The sequence below is a fragment of the Sarcophilus harrisii genome, chromosome 2 (genome assembly GCF_902635505.1).
Source record: "Sarcophilus harrisii chromosome 2, mSarHar1.11, whole genome shotgun sequence".
Classification (NCBI taxonomy): Eukaryota; Metazoa; Chordata; class Mammalia; order Dasyuromorphia; family Dasyuridae; genus Sarcophilus; species Sarcophilus harrisii.
In genome coordinates this window covers 199,501,872-199,524,897 of record NC_045427.1, presented here as the reverse complement: position 1 = coordinate 199,524,897, position 23,026 = coordinate 199,501,872, and the positions used below count along the sequence as shown (strand labels likewise).

At 33.0% G+C, this 23,026-nt stretch overlaps 1 long non-coding RNA gene across 1 annotated transcript; it reads right to left on the bottom strand.

The window, feature by feature from the left end:
• Nucleotides 1–286: 286 nt before the first annotated feature.
• On the bottom strand, nt 287–22,897 carry LOC116421489. The gene is made up of 4 exons (XR_004231863.1): nt 21,921–22,897; nt 21,256–21,356; nt 2,616–2,980; nt 287–1,506 (listed from the first exon to the last, which is right to left on the bottom strand). It is a non-coding gene; the product is annotated as an uncharacterized LOC116421489 (long non-coding RNA).
• Between the last annotated feature and the right edge of the window lie 129 nt (nt 22,898–23,026).

The following is a 23,026-nucleotide window of genomic DNA, read 5'->3' as shown; positions in this document are numbered from 1 at the left end:
AGAATTATTATACTTCTCCAAAGTGAACAATTTATTCTTTTCTAACCAATAGGATAAAGTCCAATTAGAAATAGAAGATAACTTCATAGATATTAAAACAAGATAGGTCAGGATTATAAAAGCCAGCTGAGTAATTTATAATGAATTTTTTTTTGCTATTCTAATAATATTTCTTCATGATAAGTTCAATTGCCCTTTAGGGATTAATTTTCCATAAAACATCTAAAGATTCAACTAGTGTCTTGATCCTTATGATTCACATGTGTGCTAATGCATGCATGTGTAACAGAAATCTATACCTTTCATTTTCTGACTGTTGTTTGTCAGCAAATTAAAATTAGAATTTTATGTTTAAAAAGTTATTTTCTAGAGAAGACAAGAGTTAGCACAGAATTTTAGATTTGGAAGGGAATTCAAAGGTCATCTAGCCCAAACCTTATCTGACAAATGAATTCCTTTCTACAATATCCCCAATATTTCATTAGTTTGTAAATTTATTTAAGGGAGGAACTATTTTTTTTTTGTTTTCCTAGTACTTAGCATAGTGTTTAAAACAAAGTAGGATCTTAATAAATGTTTATGAATTGACTGATTTATTGGTCATGCATCCTTTCTCTAAATAACTCCACAAATGAAAAAGATACTACTTTTTAAAGAAGCCCATTTCAATTTTCCCAATTGCCAAGGATTTAAAATTGAGACAATCTATTATTTACCAAGCACTTGTGCAAAAGGATTTTTATTTCTCCCTATAATATTTACTCCTGTTTTATCGATGATGGAAAAGAAGAAATAATTTATCCCCTTTCCATTGAAGATACTTCAAATAGTTAAGATAGCAACTTTATTCTCACTGCTCAGATCCTAAGTCTTTCCTTCACTTAGACACATATTATAAATATCTTTAATGTGTGATATCTTATTTTAAACATTAAGAGAAGGAAAGTGACAAGATTCATATTTGGTTCAAAAAATTGTATTTTGTGTAAAGAAATATAAATACATTGTACTGATTATTTGTACTCTTAATGCTTATTTTTTAATATCCAAGTATCATACAGTTATATTGTGATAACGCTTTTTTTTGTAAAAATTGTAGCATACAATTTTTTTTGAGGCAATTGGGGTTAAGTGACTTGCCTAAGGTCACACAGCTAGGAAGTATTAAATGTCTGAGACCAGATTTGAACTCAGGTCCTCCTGACCAGGGTTGGTGCTCTATCCATTGTGTCAACTAGGTGCCCCTAACATATAAATTTGAACAAAATCAAACTCTCAAAAATCTGATTCTTCTTAACTTTCTCTTACATGAGTTTCTAATAGAAGCTATTATAAAATGATTTCCACTAGTTTTTATTTGTTTGTTCTTGGGATTTAGAGAGGATGGTTTCTTCTTCTACAATAAAGCAGATATCCTCATCAAATTCTTATCCTCAGTTTTTCCAAATATAAAATCCAAGAAGTGATTGGAACCTGATTTTTCTTCTCCCAAAGAGATTAAAGAATCTAGAAGAGAATACAAAGCAATTATTTTTGTTTTACCATCTTGTCAAATTTAGAGTTAATTAAATTTAAAAATTAAATTTAAATAAATTTAAAATTAAAATTAATCCTGTTAATTTTATTTAAAAACTTAACAACTTTTTAAAAAGCTACATAATAGTTCAATTTCAGATACAATCTTTAAGTTCATAAAAAGATATGTTTATATAGAATTATACCTATAAAATGCTCTAAGTAGAATCATAGGTTGACAATTCTTTCCAAAATATTCTTAAGGAAAATAGCATAGGTATCTTTTTGAGACAAATTCACTTGAGGAGGCCGAAGAGGTCAGCTCTCAGGACATAATGCCCCATTCAGGTAGTTATGGAGGACAGCACTCTAGTGCAAGAAAACAGAGCTCTTCTAACATTATGAAGTCCACCCTGGGAAAAATGACAGAATGGGAGAAAGAAATATGGGGCCAAACCAAAAAAAACTCAACTGAGGTAATACCACTAATTATTCTTACAAATTAATTATTCATCTCAGTTATTTTTACCCATTGGTAGAGTGTAAATATTGTCAGCATCCTCTAAATTTGGTACCCTATAGAAAAGTTCAGTGATCTTGCCATGGTTTTGTATTCTTATGATTAATAAAAAGGCTAGAAATATTCGTAGTGGGTTTTTTTAATAGTAACAGTAGCATTTTTTTTTCCTTTTCCCCCATATGGCCTTTATGAACATTAATTAGTTCCCTTAAATTCCTGTGGATAAGTAGTCTTATGCTCATTTCACGAGTGAGAAAACAGACACTGAGAAGTTAAGTGGTTTGCCCTAAATCACATAACCTTCAGCAATTAGAGCAAAAAGTTCCTGACATTCATGGCTGTGATCAACACTGGAACCAAGCTGAGGCATCCCAATTCTTTATGAGCAACATGATTGTGCAGAAGTTAAGAGTGTGTGACTGAGCTATATAGCTCAGCTACTGAGTCATTTGCAAATTCCTTAAAGAATTTTCTTTTTCAGATACTGTGGCTTTTCAAATTGAAAATTTTAAAAATGCTGAACAGCAGGTTTGAAATCATAATCCTAGTTTTTAATGGAAATGTGAACTTCAGGCTTTACCTTTTTTTTCCTCTTCAGCTTGAAAACATGCCCTTGGGAGAATCTTCCTTCTTTCAATCCAGCTGCTCTAGTATTCCTTGTCTGAAAATCTGTCTCAAAAAATACTCCTTTAATAAACTTGCTAAGCAAACACAGCATAAAAGGAATTGTTATTGAAATGAAAAGGGTGTATTTTGGAATTAAAGTTAAATACAGTCTAATAAGAGGCCTGGAAAGAACAGTTAGGGTCTCTTCTCTACACTTGCAAGAAAACCTCCTGAATTCCTCCTGAGAAATTTAATGGATTGTTCTTGATAGCTGAGGTGGCCTTTTCTGTGGCTGTCGCTTGTTGTAAGCTGGACTGTGAGGCTATACCCAATCAGGTGCTGTAAAAAGAGAAGAATCAAGAAAAATAGATCATCAGTGATCCTAATTATTATCTCTTAGATTCAAACTTCTTTAGAGTTTGTCTTGATTTTTTCTAACCTTTGGCAAAATTAGATAGGGTGAAAACATGATTGGCAGGAGATAATTAGAATCATTCAATCAACTACAAAAGAGACCTCAGCTCATTCTTAAAGTTAACTATTTAGCAACAAGCACTGAAGAGTTTTGAATTTATAATCAAATGGGGAGGATGTTAACTTATGTACAGATATTGTACATATGTACAGATCACTATTCACTAAGTGATATGCATAAACAGAAGTATGGAATTTAAGAATTAGAAGGGACCTCTGGGACCATCAAATCCAAAATATAATATACAAAAATAAAAGCACTACTATCAATCACCCAACAAGTGGTCATGCAACTTCTGCTTGAAAATTTCCAGGGAGGAAGAATTTATTACCTTTCAAAACAATCTATCTCACTGTTGTCCATGTATAATTTTTGGAAAATTTTCCTGTGACATCAGCCTAAATTTTCCCTTTGCAATTTCCACTTAGTTCTGGCCTGTTGAACAAAATATATGAAATTTAATCTCTCCTAAGATTAAAAGAAAGTTGTCATTTCTTCCTTGGGCTTTATGTTTTCCAGAATAATCATCTTCAATTTCTTCAACACATTTTCATATGATATGGACTCTTCTCCTCCCTAGAGTCCTTCTATGCTCTTACTTTAATATCCATCCTAAATCTTGGTGCCCAGAACTGCAAACAGTTCTTCTACACAGATAGTGACAGTTTGACAAACCATATCTAAACAAGTTATATTTGCAAACTACACACACACAAACACACACACACACACACACACGCAGTGAATTCAACAACAAAAGATACGGCCACTGCCACATAAATTCTATCAATTAGAGCAGTTGTGGTTGGGACAGAAGAGAGAGGAAAAATATTTTGTCTATTTAATGCCAAACCCTGTTCAGAAAGTCCTGAAGCCAGACAGTTTAAAAGAGGGCTTCTGCTGAACATAGAAGAAAAAGACTAAAGAAGAATTGTATCCAGCTCAGAGACTCAGTGCATCCTTCCTTTTTTGTTACCAGAGGAAACCCTCAAAAGAGAGAGAGAGAGAGAGGTAAATCGTGTCAAACTATTTTTTCCCAGAGTCTGGTATAAGAAAGATAAAACAACTAGGTTGTATCCATTTATTCCTCCTAAAAAAATTCTTATTCCCTACATGGGAACACAAAAGTGAGTGCCAAGTGGGGCATAGGCAGCAGGGTTATTAAGACAGAAATGAGAGGAGGAGATTAGGGGAAGAGGGTTGTATCACATAGTAGTCTTTTTCAGGTCATCTCTGTATTTTCAGAACTGGAGGTTCATATGTATCAGTTTCAGGTGGCTATCTGGCCTAGCAGGAGAAGTTCTGGCTTCAGTGTGCCAGTACTGCAAGGAATTTCCAATCCACAAATACTGAATGGAATTTCTAATATGCACAACAAGGAATGCTCAGTTTTATCTGATTTCCAAGTCAGTTAGGCTTCTTCTGCATGATAGGGGAACCTGAGCAAATCAAAGGGATTATAAAGTCATCAACCATTCCATTTTCACAACAGATAGATAGACATATTGATATAGATGATAGAGGAAGGAAGGAAGGAAAGGAAAGGAAAGGAAAGGAAAGGAAAGGAAAGGAAAGGAAAGGAAAGGAAAGGAAAGGAAAGGAAAGGAAAGGAAAGGAAAGGAAAGGAAAGGAAAGGAAAGGAAAGGAAAGGAAAGGAAAGGAAAGGAAAGGAAAGGAAAGGAAAGGAAAGGAAAGGAAAGGAAAGGAAAGGAAAGGAAAGGAAAGGAAAGGAAAGGAAAGGAAAGGAAAGGAAAGGAAAGGAAAGGAAAGGAAAGGAAAGGAAAGGAAAGGAAAGGAAAGGAAAGGAAAGGAAAGGAAAGGAAAGGAAAGGAAAGGAAAGGAAAGGAAAGGAAAGGAAAGGAAAGGAAAGGAAAGGAAAGGAAAGGAAAGGAAAGGAAAGGAAAGGAAAGGAAAGGAAGGAAGGGAAGGAAGGAAGGAAGGAAGGAAGGAAGGAAAGGAAGGAAGGAAAGGAAGGAAGGAAGGAAGGAAGGAAGGAAGGAAGGAAGAGAGAGAGAGAAAAAGAAAGAAAGAAAGAAAGAAAGAAAGAAAGAAAGAAAGAAAGAAAAAAAGAAAGAAAAGAAAGAATGAAAGAAAGAAAAAGAGAGAGAGAGAGAGAAAACATACCCTCAAAGTACATGCCACTAAAACCTTGATGACATGATAGAAACAAAATACAACTTAAATGAGAATACCTGAAAACATTGGGAATTAGGAGATAGAGATAAAGATTCCCTATAAGAGACCCTAATGTCAAATTCAATTTGCCTACAGAGCTTGCACCACCTCTAATGGGACCAGTGGATGTGCCCTGGGTTATTGTATTACATCAGTAGGACAGACATGGGGCTCCCTTAGCTGTTACCATGAGTGAAAATGTCCATGATCATTAACTGTTCCTTCCTGGGAAGGGACTGGATGAAATCCACTTCTGATTTTTCATAAAGGTGGTTAATATCTAGTTTAAGGAGGATTAACAAATGGAGACAGGAAAACAATTCCATTTGATGTATTGACCTTATTTAATCTTTTTTTTTTCTTTTACAAAGGACTATTGCAACAGTATAACAAGAACAAACATACAGCATTTCTGGGGCAAAATTCATCTCTTCCCTGCCACTCCCTTAGTCTTTGAGGAGAGGATGGAGACTGAGTTTACCATTTGGCTCAGTTAATATATATTTGCCTGATGAAGTTCCAAGTATACCCTGAGCATTTTAGAGCTTTTCAGTGTTAGTCTCAATATCTACTCTGTAATCCTAGTCTCCAAAGTTTTCAAAGCTCTAGCTACCTAAGTGGTGACTCCATTTCCTTCACCTAGAATTGTAAAGGACAAAATAAACTAGATCAAAATCTGAAGCCCATTTCTTGGGGCAACAGAGTCTAAGGAGACCTTTCAGCTCTTTCCCACCCTGGCTTACTCTGTAGTATCCCTGTTGAGCTCAAATCAGATATTCACCCTGGAAAAAGAATATTTTATTTCTAAGATTCCTATTAAAGTTTTTATATATACATCTTGTGTTAAAAGTAAATCAGTAGGCAAAACAATATCCTCTTTTTTCAGTTTAGCACTCAACAACCAGGGCACAGAGAGGTATTTTTCAAAACAAAGTCCTATAAACATGTGAGTTCTCATGAGCAAATTTTAATCCCTATTCAGGTGTTTAAAGGATGTACTAACTTACAAGGAAATAGAAAAATGAATAAAGAAAGTCAACTTGTCTTTTGAAAGACTGGCAGACAAGCTATAGAATAAATATGGGCAGAATTCAGAAGATTAGGGTAGTCTCACAGTATTTGAACTACAATTGCAATAGGGGAGGAAGGCTGCTAGAACCAGTCATATCATACCATCAATATGTCTGTAGTTGGACTTGAAAGTATTTCATTGACTCCAAAGACAATTCTCTATCTGTTTTGCTTCTTATTGTTTGTTAGATTAATATCCAATATAATATTAATAATTAATAATTATTATTTAGTGGATTAATCCTACAGTATCTCTCCCCTGTCAATGCTTCATTGTGGTATGCAGGTGATCCTGGATTCTTGGAGCCTTTATCAGCAAGGTTTGGTACATAGACAGGAAAGTAATAATTATTATATATAATATGTGTATATATATTTATATTGCTTTCTATGTGCCAGGCACTATGTTAAATATTTTACAATTGATGTCTCATGCAATCCTCACAACAACCCAAGGAGATAAATACTATAATTATCCCAATTTTACATTTTAGCAAACTGAGACAGAGGTTAAAAGTAACTTGCCCAAGATCTCATGTCTGTCCATGTCTGAAGCTGAATTTGAACTCAAGTCTTTCTGACTCTAGGCTTAGCATTATACCACCTAGATGACCTAGATTGATTTTGAAAGAGCTCATTGCTTGTTTGATTGCAGGATGTTGATTTTTTAGACACAGAAACACTCAGAGATTCTCCACTAAATTATAAAAGGGTTTGTGTATCAAGAGGGGAAGAAGGGCATACTCACTGATGAAATTATAGGTACTTAAGATACTGAAGTATCACTATTCTGGTCAGTTTAGCTGGAGGGGTATAACAAGAAGAATATTTAGAGAATTATTAGAGAGAGGCATGGAAGGAACTCTAACAACACAGATCAATTTCTGACACCAGAGTATTGCAAAAAGCAGTCAGACAATTGCCACAGAGCAGAGATTAGGCAACTCATTTTATCCAACAGTTCCACATAATATTTGGCTTTCAAAGAGGGATTAAAAGCCAGATACTGGACACATTATATATAGAAAACATTACCTGCCACAAGTATCCTGCGGGGAAGCACTACATAGTGCTTTGTATGGTCAGGTCCTAGTATGGTCCTTGGCCATAAAATAAGCATTTAATAAAGATTGATTTGAAATCATAAAATAATTCAGGCCAGCTCCAGTGATCTTATGATGAAGAGAGTCATTTGCAACCAGAGAGAAGACTATGGAGACTAAATATGGACCACAACATAGTATTTTCAATTTTTGTTATTTGCTGCATTTTGTTTCCTTTCTTATTCTTCCCTTTTTGATCTGATATTTCTTGTGCTGCATGATAATTGTGAAAACATGTATAGAAAAATTGCACATGTTTAACATATATTGGATTATTTGATGTCTAGGTAAGTGAGTGTATTATTATTATCATTATTACGTGCTGGAGGGCTTTCATGCATTGTACTTCCAGACCAAGTTTTTTTATGTTCAACTCTCTAAAACATGCACACCTTTAAGTTATCTCTTAGTGCTTATCTAGGTTGGCAAAATATACTTACTATAGTTTTTACTTGAAATTCTATCTCTTATTTTTTTTTAATTCTTTCTGCAGCAATTTGGACATAATTGGGCTTCTATGCTGCCCCTCATTCAGTCATTTCAAAAAAAGCCTAGACCCAGAAATTTTCAAGTCCTTTCTCTATCTCAGTTTTCTCATCAGAAAAGGGGATAATGTTGGCATCTACCTTACAGAAATGTCACAAGGATTAAATAAGCAACATATGTAAAAGGTTTTAAGAATCTTAGAGTACTACATAAATGCTGGATATTTTAATTTTTTGGATGTTCTAGCTTTGGGGATAATTATGATAACTCCCTGTTGGTTAATAATAACCTATTGGATAATAATCTGTTGAATAAACTGGGCTTCATCACCATGGAAGGGAAACATGTAACTAGCAATAGAAAGAAGGAGTGATAAAACAATGAAGATAGCACCTGAGAGAAAAAGATTTCTACCAACCCTTAGGTTTATCCTTTTCTGATCTACCTGTGATTGACAGATCAAACTATACTCTACATTGGTTTTCTTATCCAGTCTTAGTACAAAACTCTGTAACCCTTAACATTTGTGGACCATACAGCAGAATTATTCTGCTTATTCTGAATAGAAATTATTTCCTAAGAACAATTATATATATATATATATGTATATATATATATGCATATATATATATATTAAAATCATAAAACATGAAATAACATGGACAATGTTTCTCAAACCTTAATATATATGCTAGCTATTATTATTATTATTAGTCTTACCACTACTTATGGATTTCAATCTTAGTACAGCTCTGAGAAGTTAATATATATATGTATGTATATGCAGATAACAATGTATATAAGATATATATGTATGTATATGCATATAAGTATATATGTATGTATAGAATATATATATATATATTTTTTAACTTCTCAGAGCTGTACTAAGATTGAAATCCACAAGTAGGGGTAAGACTAATAATAATAATAATAGTTAGCATTTATATTAAGGTTTATATTTATTTATATTAAGGTTTGAGAAACATTGTCCCTGTTATTTCATGTCTTCTGATATTTTATGAAAGTTTCCTATAGATAGCTTCAATATTATCAATAAACTTTACAGTTTTGTCATGTGTTTACATCTTAGAAATACTAGATTTGATTATCAGAGATTCTTTTTTCCTTTTTTGATGGTAATCCTTAATTAGAGAGCCACATATATAGATAGCATAAGTGTTTGTTGAAATCAATATTTTTTTCTTTAGTAAAGCCAATGCTTTCCTTTGATTTTATGCAGGGGAATTCTAGGAAATTTCTAATCAATCCATGACATTTAAAACAATGCAGGACCCCCAAAGCAACTTGTTATTCACTAACTTTAGATTTCAACCCCAGTTCACTTTCATAATTCATCTTAATTACAACAACCAAGTGAACAGTTATAAGCAAATTGTAAAAGTCAATTTTCCAAAAGTACCAAGATTAATGATATTTAGAAGTTAATTGAGTGTTAGTACATGGAAAAACAGAAAAAAATAATACTTAATTCTCTGTCACATCTCTTTCTTCCTGAATTAGATTGTGGTTTACCAGTTTGGAACACGATAAGATTGATCTGGAAACTTTGGAGGAAAATATGTAAATATCATTTGAAAGATGATGAAATAATGAATGAGAATAGCATTGGAAGCACCACCAAATTGATAGTACAATTTCCAAACTATTTCAAAATTATTAGAAGAAATAAAGTAGGTATAATGTGGCTTTTTGTAGTTGGCATTTGTAAAACATCTGACTTGGTGTCTCCTGACAGTTTTCTGGGAAATTACAAATTGACTTCCATATGAACATAATCAAACAGACTGAAAATTGGATTGCATACTCTAGGCAAAAATAGATAATGAAAGTCAATGTGTCTACACAGGAAAGAAAGAAGAATACAAATGGACCTAAAAAGGTCAGAAATATGCACAAACATACTAAATAATATTTTTAGACAGACTTTTCTTGTATTTTACAGAGCAAGTACTTATTAGCCAGTGTATACACAGCATTTTTTAATTTTTTAAAAAAAAGGAAATAAGAGAGAGAGAAAAAGGAAGGAAGGAAGGAAGGAAGGAAGGAAGGAAGGAAGGAAGGAAGGAAGCAAGGAAGGAAAGAAAACAGGTAGCTCTGCTTCTTCCCTACAAGTGTGGACAGTCTAATTGGGGAGGCATAGTTTAATCAAATATCCAGGATTTTTCCAGTTCATAAATGATTATTTTTTCTCTACAATGTGTTTAATACTGTATTGAATACTGTGTACTCCATAGAATAATCATATTCAAATTAATCTGTGATCTCATTTATTTGAGATTTTCTTACAATGTAGCTTATAACCCAGTCCAATCTGTGTGACTTTGATTTCTGTTCTTCCAAATTTTAATTCCCTCCCCACAAAAGGGGTCCAGAGAACATGCTAGAAATCTTCCTAGATATTTCACAACACAGAAATGGTACTAGTGGGACACTGAGAACTAGTCTAACTAAATTGAGAGAAGCTCATCACAAAGTTGTCCACAAGGAGATGCATCTTTGTGTTTTCAATTTTTACGTTAACACCTACTAAGATCATATGTTCTTTTGTTGAGAGGCTATTAATTTCATTTGTGATGAGACTACCCACCCTTATAAAATTACAGAGTCAAAATCTATATTAAGTATTCTCTTTCTCAACAGAAAGTCTTAAGTTCCTTCATTCCTAAAGTCCTTTGACCCACTTTCAAGTACCTCTGTGACATGACCCAACTCCATCATTTCAAATTTATATGCTATTTCTCCCTATCCCAATATCTACTTTGTAAAACAGATTTTAAGTGCTTCTTGGGTAAGAACTGATTAATTTCATACCCAGCAACCTAGTCACCCTAATGCCACTGAATCCACATACTTGCTACCCTTTTTTTTCTTCTATGTGATAAAATTCCTGTTCTTATCTTTACATTTGCCTATGGACAATACTTTATGTGCAGTAAGTCTTACTCCTTCCATTGTTCCAATTACTTTTATATTGATTTTTTCCTGTTCCTCCCTTATTTCTTCTGCCTATGAAAATCATAGCCAGTTCAATGAAGTTCAGTGCTCAAGTCAAAAAGCATTTATTAAGTGCTTACTATATGTCAGACAAATAAATGCAAAAAGAAATACAGACCCTATCCTCAAGGAGCTTATAGACAATTATAATATGATATTATTATGCTATAAAAGTTATGAATATGAGAAATACAGAGAAATGTGGGGAAATTATAATGCAGAGTAAAGTAAGCAACAAAGAAATATGTAACTATATGTTTGTATACATTATATGTAGGAATTATATATGCATACATTGGTTTTAAATCAATAAGCATTTATTGATTGATTATTATGAGTAAGGAATTGGTATGGGAATCAACAGGAAGTAAACTTGGAAAGATAGGACTGGATCATGTAACAGAGGATCTTTAAAGGGGAGGTAGAGTAGTATAGACTTAAAACATTAGGAATTTGTATATTTCCTTTGATAAAATGAATACTTTGAATCAGACCAAAGATATGTAAGTTCATCAGCATTTACTTAATTTTTTAAATTTTTAATTTTTCAATTTATTTCCAGTTCCAAAAACTCTGTTTCCCATTTCTACCCTCACCCTCCCAAAAAAACAAGCAAATGTAAAACTTATTACAAATATTAAAATATTATACAAAACAAATTTCCACATTAGATACATTTAGAAAAAGGAAAAAGAAAAATAGAAAAAATGCTTCCCTTTGTACTTAGTCTATCAGTTCTCTAGAAGCGAATAGTATCTTTCATTGTCCCTTGAAATTGTATTCATTTTGTTAGTCATAGTTATTAAGTCTTTCATAGTTCATTAATTTTGCAATGTTGTTTTTACTGTATTATTGTCCTGGTTCTGCTCATTCCACTTTGCATAAGTTCATACAGATTTTCCCAGGTTTTGCTGAAATCACTCTGCTTTTCATTTTTTTAGAGCACAATAATATTCTATCACATTCTTTTGCCATAACTTGTTCAACCAGTCCCCAATTGATGGGCCTCCCTTAATTTCCAATTCTTTGTCATCACACAAAGAGCTACTATAAATATTTCTGTATATATGTATCTTTTTCATCTTTTTTTTATTTACTTGAGATATAAACATTATGGCAGTATTGCCAGTAAAAGAGTATTCAGAGTTTGAGGTCCTATTACAAAATTGCTTTCCAGAATGGTTGGACTACTTCACAACTCTAATGACAATGCCTTATTGTACCTATTTTTTTTACAATCCTTTCACATTTGTTATTTTCCATTTCTATCACATTAGCCAATCTGAGCTGGTATGTCAAAGTTTTTAAAATTTGCTTTTCTCTAATTATTAGTGAGTTAGAGCATTTTTTTCATCAATTTAAGATTATTGACAGCTTTGATTTCTCCTTCTGAAAAGTGTCTGATCATATGCCTTGACCACTTATTAAATGGGAAATAACTCTTATTCTTATAAACTTAATTCAATTTCCCACATTTGAGAAATCAGAACTTTATCAAAGAAACTTGCTGCAAAGATTCTCTCGCATTTCCTGCTTTTTCTTATAATTTTGGCTGCATTTATTTGTAATAAAAAACTGATTTAATTTTATATAATCCTAAATTTCCATTTTACCTCTCATGAACTTCTCTCTTTTATTTAGTCATGAACTTTTCCTTTATCCATAGATGAGATCAGTAATTTCTTCCTTATTCTCCTTATGATATCACCATTTATGACTAAATCATGTATCCATTTTGAGCTAGTTTCTGCCAGACTATTTTCCAGGTTCCCCAGCAGTTGGTGTCAATATTGGGTAGTCCTATAGCTAGGATTTTTTTTTATTTTATCAAACACTACATTACTATGTTCATTTGGTTTTGTGTTTTATATACATATCCTGTTCCATTGAAAAAACCACTCTATTTCTTATCTGGTATCAAAATGTTTTGATGATTACAGCTTTGTGTAATAATTTGAGATCAGGTACTGCTAAGCTCTCTTCCTTCTCATTATTCTTATTGATTCCCTTGACATTCTTAATCTTTTGTTTCTTCAGATTAATTTTATTAATATCTTTTATGGCTTCACAAATTAATTCCTTGGTAGTTTGATTAATATGGCACTGAATAAGTAACTTAATTTACTTACTGTCATTTTTATTATGTTGGCTTGATTTACCCATTTAGTGACTTGCCAAGTAGACTCTTCATTTTAAATGAAATATTTTTTTACCTCCTTTCTAGGTTTTATTGGTAATATATAAAAATGCTGGTTATTTGTGTGGATTTATTTCATATTCTACAACTTTGCTTGAAATTGTCAATTTTTTCAAATCTTTTGTTTCTTCTGCGGCATATTAGATACTCTTATTAGGTGCTACTGTTGAAAAAAATACATTTTCTTGTGACCCATTTGGTGATGAGATTCACTGAATTTAAAAGCATTGATGCTCAAATAACAGATGTGTCAAGGCTGTACTTAAATTTTTTCCTCCCTGATAAAATACTATCTAGAGATTGGACCTCAACAGTCTAGGTTTCCAGAAACAGACCATTTCTATACTAAATTGAGATATAAAAACATTAAGACTTCAGAAAAAGGAATAACATATTAAAAGCATTTTTTCTAAATTGGACCTGTGATTTCATCTGTGTGGGAAGCATCAGGTAAGGATCTATCTCTACAAATAAAGGTCAGCATGTTCTCTGTAAATTATAGGTTTATAGAATTGCCTAGGACACTGAAAAGTTAATGTACTTCACTATGGTCATTCATATGGTATGTCTTCCCCTTTAAAGGATTTTTCCCATTGATTCTGTATATTGTGTATGTATCTTATATATACCTAGGTCCAAAATTTGAACCCATTTTTTTCCAACTGAAGGACCATATCCCTGTATACTATTAGGATGCCACGTAAGATTACCTTCACAGAAATAATAGTTACAAAGAGATAAGAAACAATGCCATTTATTAGGGCAATATAAACCATATCCATAAGTGCAGAAGTAATATGCATTATTAGGGCTATTTCTAGTTTTTCCTGCATAAGTTCTGTTTACTGTCTCTCAGTCTCTGCACTTGGCATCCCTTATGTCTGGAATGTTCTCCCTCTTAAACTCTATCTATAATAACCCCTGATTTCCTTTAAAACTTAGATCAAGCACATCCTTCAAAGGAGATCTTTTCAAATCTTATTAACAGGATGTGCTTTACACCAAGTACATTTTCAAACTACTTTGTGTGTAGCCATATTTACCAATATAGGGTGTAGGAGTGTTCAGGGAAGATTAGTACCTCTGATATGAGGGCTTTTAAGATCCTTTCAAAGATGTTTTCCACCTTTGATATCCACCTGACCTACTCAGTTCTCACCTGTGGCTCCAAATAGCAGTAGTTATGTACAGTGGCCACAATCCAGTAAATAATTTCATCAGGTAGGCTAAACCAGGGTTAGGGTAACCACGGGGACCATTAGTGAGTTAGGGCATCATCTACCTCAAGCATATGAAGACTTTCCCTAACAGAACGGGAAAATGAGAAAGATTTTTTCCAACAACCAAGATGGTAGCTGAAGTAGGGACTGTGGAGTGCTTAAAGCCTGGTTGGACATCAAAGATGCCAAGGTTATACTTTATATCCCAAGCCATCACCAGCTGTCTTGCCTCGTTGATTATACCAATATACTGTCTCCTCCACAAGAATGCAAGCTCTTTAAGAATAAAGAGTGATTTTGTATTTTCCATTGCTTGACATAAACTAAGCTCTTATTAAATACTTGTTTATTTGTTATTTTATTGGATATGAGTCCTGAGTCACTAACATTGATCTATAAAATATCATAGAGAACAGGAGAGGTATTCCAGGATTAAAGGACAAATGTTTTCCTTATTCTTTCAAGGCAACTGTGTCCCAGGGCTGTTTTAGGGATCAAATGACATGTTTATAAAGAGCTCAGCACAATTCCTAGTACATCGTAGATGCTTAATAAATTCTTGTTTCTTTTGATCTTCCTTCTATTTTCTATAAAAAAGAAAACAATAGCATCTATAAATTATAGCTCTTGATTTTAATTTCATTAAAATTCTGAAGCATATTATTAACAAGATAGTGAATGTTTAGAAAAGGAAGAAGTCATCACTAAGAACAAACATGTTTTTAGACAATGAATAAACAAGTTAATAAGTCTACTAAGTGCGAGGAATAAAGACAAGTGAAAATCTCCTTGTTTTCAAAGAACTTACATTAAGGAGAGAGAATATATATAAATATAATATAATACAATATAAATAAAAGGTAATTTGAAGGGCCTAGTGAATCACTTAGTAACTGGTGGAAGAGAAAAGACTTATCTTAAGCTGAATGTAGAAGGAGATTAAGGATTTTAAAAGACATTGGCAAGGCAAGTATACAATCCCAGAAAAGTGGCAATTACCTGAAAAGACATGCAGATGGTATATTAAACTTTATATAGAAGGAACAGTAAAGAAGCTAGTTGGGGTAGAATGAAACATATGGGAACTGGAATGAAACATAATAACTAGAAAGGTAGGTTGAAACCAAGTTGTGAAAAGTCCTTAATAGTTGAAACAGAGTTTGTATTTTATATTCTAATAGAGAGATATTGAAGTTTACTGAACTGGGGAGTGACATGTATAGACTTGGGATTTGGGAATATCAAGTTGAAAGAGACAGACTGAAAGAGAAAGACAGACAGACAAGAAAAATAGCTATTAGGGAGGCAGAATTGAAAATACTTGAAAACTGATTGTATGTGAGATGAGAGATTGACTGGAACGCTACTGCCTTTGACAGAAATAAGAAATTCTAAGAGGGAAACATTTTGGAAGCAAGATAATAAGTTCTGCTTTAGACATATTGAATTTCAGAAATCTATGGGACATCCAGTTTGCTATATATAATAAAGTATTCATTATGCAAGCCTGGATTTCAAGAAAGAACCAAATCAAAATAATGAATCTGAGAGTCATCTGCAAAGGAATGATAATGAAACCCATGGAAGCTATTGAAGTAGGATAGTATGTAAAGAGAACAGAGAAAAAGGCCAAGACAGAATCTTAAAATATTCTCATAATTAGGGGATGTAATACAGATGACTATCTAACAATGGTGACTGAAAGTGTGGTCATACAGATAAAAGTTAAAACAAGAAAGAATAGTGCCACCCAGAGAAGAAAAGGGAAACTGTTAAGGAAACAGTGGTAACACTGTCAAATGATGCTGAGATGTTAAAAAGGATGAATGATAAGAAAAGAACAGGATATGACAATATTTTTTTCATTTTCTTATAAAAATTCTAATCTGAAAGTAGAGGATATTGTAGATAGTTTAAACTACATTTTAGCAAAGCATTTGACAAAAATCCTTCATGTTATTCCTATGGAAAATATGGAGAGAGGAGTCTTAGACAACAATAGTTAGGTGGTTTGGAGCCTGTTGATTGACTAGAATCAAACCACATTTATGAGGTGATGTCAACCTAGAAGTTTTCAAGTGAAGTATGAGAAGAATGAAAAGCCCAAGAAATAGAGTCTCTGGATGATTAATATTCAATGTATTAATTAGGCTAGCAAATAATAAGTTGATCAGTGGTCTCTTTCAGTAACCAAACTCAAAGATCATAGCGATCATCTAAAGCTTAAATACCTTTGGGAAAGTGGGTGCCCCTGACAGATGGAAATCAACCCTGATTGTGAACAATTAATGAGGGTGTGGAAAAGGAGGTGGGCTGGAAGCTTTAAGCTCCTCCTGCTGAAAACCTTAGATCCTGATGCTAAAAACTGGTTATTAATCTAATAGAAAAATAATCACTTCTCTCAGAATCTCAAGGTTTTCTGCTTGACCTGTTGCTAATTAATATTTTCATCAAGCCATTATATATTTACTATATGCTTATTATGTATCAGACTTTATAATAAGTGCCGGGAATACAAAGTTAAAACAAAACAAAAATAGTCCCTGCTCTTGAGGAGTTTACAATCTAACTGGGGAGACAACATGTAAACAATTTTGTACAAACAAGACATATACAGCACAAATTTGAAGTAATCACAAAGGGAAGGCATTAGCATTGAGGAAATCCAGGAATGGCTTCTTATAGAAAATGGATTTTTAATTGAGACTTAAAAGAATTCAAGAAAGCCACGAGGAGAGACAAGGAGGTACACAACTACAGGAATACCAAGTGAGACCACATAGAGTCAAGAGAGAGTGTTTGTGTGGGGAACATCAAGGTAGCCAGTGGTCACTGGGTAATAAAGTGTTGAAAGAAGCAAGGTACAAGAAGACTGAAAAGATAGGAGGGAGTTTCATTATAAAGGTCTTTAAAAGCTGAATAGAGAATTTTATATTTATTATCAATCATTTGAATAGAGTTATAGATACTATATTTATCAAAATTGCAGATGCTTCAAAGCTAGAAGGTTAAGAGAATAACAGAAGCTGGAAATAAAAAGATGTTAACTGGATAGAATTCTAATCCAAGACTAATAAGATGAAATTCAGTGGAAATAAAGGCAAAAGTATTTTAAGATCCAAAAAATCTGTTTCACAACTACAAAATGGGAAAGTCCAGTAGAGGTGACATTAAGAGAAACACAGAGTCTAGGAATAAGGAAGAAATAGTCCCCTTACACTCTGTCCTGGTCAGAAATCATCTAGAATATTAGGTTAAGTTCTAAGAGCCACATTTTAGATGGTACATTGATAAGCTCAAGAATATCCAAAGGAAGGCAATCAACAGGATGATTCATTTTGGCCATATGATCTCAGGTTGAAGGAACTGGCTATATTTTGTCTAGAGAAGAAAAGACAGATGAAACTGTCTTCAGGTATTTAGATATCTGTCATATGTTCCCAGAGGAAATAATAAATGGAAGTTGAAGAACAGCTAATTTAGGTTTGTTATGAGGCGAAAACTCCCTAATAATTAGATTACTATTCCAAAATGGAATTGACTACTTTGGAATGGAGGTCTTCAAGAGAAGGCTCCATAACCACTTATCAGTTGTAACCAGCTACAGGATCCTGTTAAAATATGGCTTGACCCACATGTCTACTGGGGTCCCTTCCAACCCTTCCACCTCTGAGATATTGTAATTCTCTGATTTTTTAAATTAATGCCTTATTACAAATTCCATCCACCTGCTTGCTTGCTTGTTTTGTCTATTCATCTCTGTCCATTTGGAAAACTCTGAAGGAAAGTGTGAAAGAGGAGAAGTATTAGTAAGTCATAATCTCTCTGAACTTAAATTCCTTCATTAGTAAAATATGGATCATAACACTCTTAAAACTGTTCCAGAGGATTGTTGTGATATTCAATGAATTTAAGTATTTAGTAGTTGACACTAGAATTCCAACATCTAGTATTTGGCATATCTTAAGGTATTATATGAATATGATTTGTTTTTTGTGATCCAGTGAATTTGACCTGACTGGTTTCAGCCTATGCCCTCAGATGCATGAATACTTAAGTGCCCTCAAGCTTAATAGGTGTTCTCACTTTCACAAATCACCACAGCCATTTTTGCACAATGACACAGAGTTAGGATTCCTGGTTTCCTTCCCCTCATTATTCTTTCTTTCTTAGACAATTCAGAGTATTACTCCTAATTCAGTGTTCCAGACTGCCTCACTGCTATACTCACTGGAGAGAGAGTAGTCTCCAATTAGTGCCACAGAAGCTCTTTGTCTAAAACTGTACATAACTTTAAGCCTGAGACTTATGATTAGATCACTCTGCACTTCCAAGTTATCAACCTTAAGCTATTTTGCATCTATTCTTCTTCAATAACTTCTGTTCCCCCTGTGGCAATTGCTCTTCTGGAACAGCTCCCTTCCTTTTTATATTGCATTATTCATTTATGTTAATAAATGACAATTAATTCAATCATTCTACAACTATTGGACTTTGAATTTGTTTCCATTTTTTAATTGGAAATAATATTGCCATAAATATCTTTGAAAAATAGTATTAGGAAATGTTCCCCAAAATAAAATTAATGTGACAAGGAGTATAACTATGGGCATAACTTTTTCAGCTACTGAGTGATTTTAAAAATTATTCCAACAACTTAGAAATATATCCTGTAAACTACTTGAGAGCAGGCATTGTTCATATATATATATATATATATATATTCCCCATCATCTATTATAGTACCTAGCACATGGTAGGCGCTTAATAAATTTTTGTTTGATTTTCCACAAGATCAAGTTTTAATTTAATTATTAACTTATCAATGTTATGGGTGTGGGAAGGCATTAAAAAATTCCTTTAATCTGAATTTTTACTCTTCATTTTTAAAATGTGTGGTTACTCTTCTGTAAATTATCTGTATTCTTTTATGCATTATCTATTTATCCAACTGAGTGTGCCCTTGAATAACTTAAGCCATTCTAATTTGCCATACATATTTTTACAACTTAGTATTTTTCTTTTTATATAATTTATATTTTTTACAGTTTAAAATTGTTTTTATTTTATGTAGATGAGCTACATCTCTCCTTCCCACAATCATATATTCTATTTGTTAAAGAGATAAAAATCAATCTCCCCCATCAAAATCTAAATATATTATTCTTTTTCCCATTCAACATTTTTTATGATTAAGTCTCTGATCCAGATGAAATTAATTATACTGTTCAAAATATGGATCTAAATACATTTTTCCCTGTTACCCCTCAATTTTTCAACTATATTTTAAGTAATGTATTTTTTCCACTGTTTCTAAAGATTTGCCAATTATTAAGCTTCATGTTTAATTGATTTTATAGTTAGGATTTTTATTTTGCTACATTGATTCTTTTTCTTTATTTTTTCCAGTTCCAGATAGTATTGATTATGAATTTGCTTTATGTTCTGTTTTAACATGAGTTTTAAATATCTAAAGCATAATTACAAGTTTCAAAAGATTTTTTTAGTGTTTCTTTTCAAGAAATTCAGTTTTAAGATTAGATTCATTGGCCACAAACCTAAAAAAATGCCCCAAAAATCCTATAGTAAGAATATATAGGTCTATAGAGATGAATTAGCATGGGACTATAGCAGAAAAAAGGAAGAATTTCTTTGCTTTCAATGGGAAGAAAATCATGTGTCATCATTTGGTCTACATTTGAGATATAATATTCCCAGTGACCACCATACCAGAAAAGTATACTGAATATGATAAGAATTACTGTATTCTAAATTGTCAAGCTATTTTAGCAACTCTCCCAATTATTTGCAGGTGCTATACCAGCATGGTTTTCTTTTGATCTGAAATTGATTTGTATGGTCTAAGCCAGTTGGCATCATATATGGAAAAATAAGATGAATTATTTTGGCAAAGTATTGCTTGATAAATTTTATTCCAAATGATTTGGCCTTTTTAGTCTATAAAAATGGATCTAAATTTTTACTAGATGAAACTCACATTTGGTAGGTAAAACTGAATTCAAAGAGGATACATCACTCCAGTATATTTGGATTTGATAATTTTTTTTCACTTGCTAATACAGATGTGGTATAGGGGAAGCAAGAATGATGTATAAATGGCTGCCCATAGTAATTTGTATTTTCTAGATTTTGAATTTAGCCTACAATATATATTCCTCAGGACTAGGAAAATAATATTTTGGAAGTTTTTATTGTAAATTGAATAATTACTTTAAAAAGAAAATCATCAAATTTTCTAAAGAGAGTTGATGACTAGATATAATCCACTCTAAAACTTTCAAAAGGAACACAAATTCAGAGCTAGTACCTACCTTAGAAGGCATCTAGTGCAATCTCTTCACTTTATGGAAAAGGAATCAAGTCCATATATAGGATACCATAAACCCAGATCCTCTGATTCCAAATCTAGTACATTTTCCACTATAGAAGTGTCAGAAAAACTCAAGAATATTATGTCCTTCTCTTAAACAACAGCCTTTTGACAGACTTCTACTTTTTAAAGTATTTTCACATTTGTTGTCTTATTTGATTCTCAAAGATTTTCTGTGTGTGGTTTTTATTTAATAATAAATAGCCTCTGCCCTCACACTCACTCAGGTGTGCCCACACACCACTCAGGTCTCATAGGCAGAGATATGCTGGAGCCAGCTCTAAGAAGCTTGAAAAATTTGCTGAATTTTCCACGCAAGCATTTATACCTCAGACATTGGCAGTGTTTGTAAGTCATAACTTGATTTATTGTTTTGTTGATCGTTTAGACTTAAAAGTATGTTCATAATGAAAATTAAACTTAAAAGCATGTATGCATATATATTCTTCTTCTCCATCATAGTTGTTAAAATACTTACCAGCATATCTCTGTAATGTTCTATAAACAATTATTGAGTTCATCAAGAAGGCAATAAAGGGCTTAGAGAATGAAGTCTTCACCCCAATGGAGTCCTAGTGACTGTAAGAGAAGAAGAATAAGAAAGAAGAAAGAAGAAGGAGAAGGAGGAGGAGAAAGAAGAGGAGGAAAAAGAAGAAGGAGGGAGGAAGAGAAGAAGAAGAGAGGAGGGAGGAGGAGAAGAAAAGAGAAGGGAGGAGGAGAAGAAAGGAGGAAGGAGGAGGAGAAGAGATGAGGAGGAAGAGAAGGAAGAGGAGGAGGAGGAGGAGGAAGAGGAGGAGGAGAAAAAATAATATACAAACATTTAAAGTTTGCAAAGTAATTTATATACATCATCTTATTTGAGCTTTAAAACACCTCTGCTCCTAGGGGACAACTATCCCATGACCAAGATAGTGTGACTACTTCTGTGAATCATCATTTCTAAAACTATCATTCACAAACCCCCAGATAGGTTGAAGAGTCAGTCAGTTGACAAAATTAGCTCAAAGAAAAAACATTTAATGAAATGATATAGTATTACTACTGTAAGAAAACATCATCCCCTCTCCATGATATCCTAGAGTGCTATCTCCTACAAATACACAGAGAATGAATAGAAAACTGAGCACACAGTAGGCAACTCACCTCTCTAATCCTTCCAGGGTCCCTATGTCTTTTTTCTTCTAGTATTATCTCCACTATTTTCCTCCTGAATGACATCTGACAGGCAGGTCACTTCAATGGGTTCTTTATCCTCCTTTTTGCAATTTGACTTTCTGGATCTGCTCACTGCTGATTGAAGTAACTCCTACCAGTTAAGTTCTTATATTGCAGGATGCCATTGTCAATGGAGATGAGAGAGAAATCCTTTTACTGTATTCTGAAAGAGGCTTAAGAAAAATAAAGCAGATTGATTCTCTCTTGAGGACTTAGTTGTTGTCCCATGCTAATTCTCTTCTTATCTGCCAGAGATAACGTTTGCTAGTTTGCTTATTTTTCTACTGACTGCAAAGCTAGCATAGCTTTCTGTTTATACATTGAACCAAAAGATAAAATTAGTCCTTCAGCCAGACAATGGTTAGGTGCCTTAAAATTCCTCCAAGTTGACTGAGAAACTTCACACATCCCAAAGAATTAATAAATATAAACATTCCTTTTTTGCCTTCCCTACATTTTCCAGTTTATCCTACTTAAATATTTGTTGTTCTCAAATGAGATTTTGGCAATCTATGCTTGCCAAAGCATAGTTCTCTGATGATTGAAGAAATTACTGTCCTTATATTGCCACACCATAGTGTTTATAGCAACAAGTCTCAGCAAAATTTAACTGGCATAGCTCTTAAACAAGATTATAATTAATAGTCTTTTCTAAGTTTTCATAGATGATGACAGAGATTGCATCAACTCCCAAAGACATGATTGTAAATCAACAAACAAATGCTCATAGGCTACTTTTTCTTTTGAAATATTTAAAAGTCTGCTCCAACCCAAAGACAATAAAGAAAATAAAGGGAAGGAAAAGAATTTGCTTCTTCAGAGGAAGTCTGGTCCCAAATGAATCAATCAATCAATATTGATTAATACTTAATATTGATGGGCTCTGTATTAATTGCTGGTATAGAAAAAACAAAAAAAACAAAACCTGTTTCTGCCTTTACAGCATCCATTTTAATGGAGCAAACTATATATAAAAATATAGTATTCTAATACTTGTACAAAATGAATTTAAAAAGAAATCTTGCTGAGGAAAG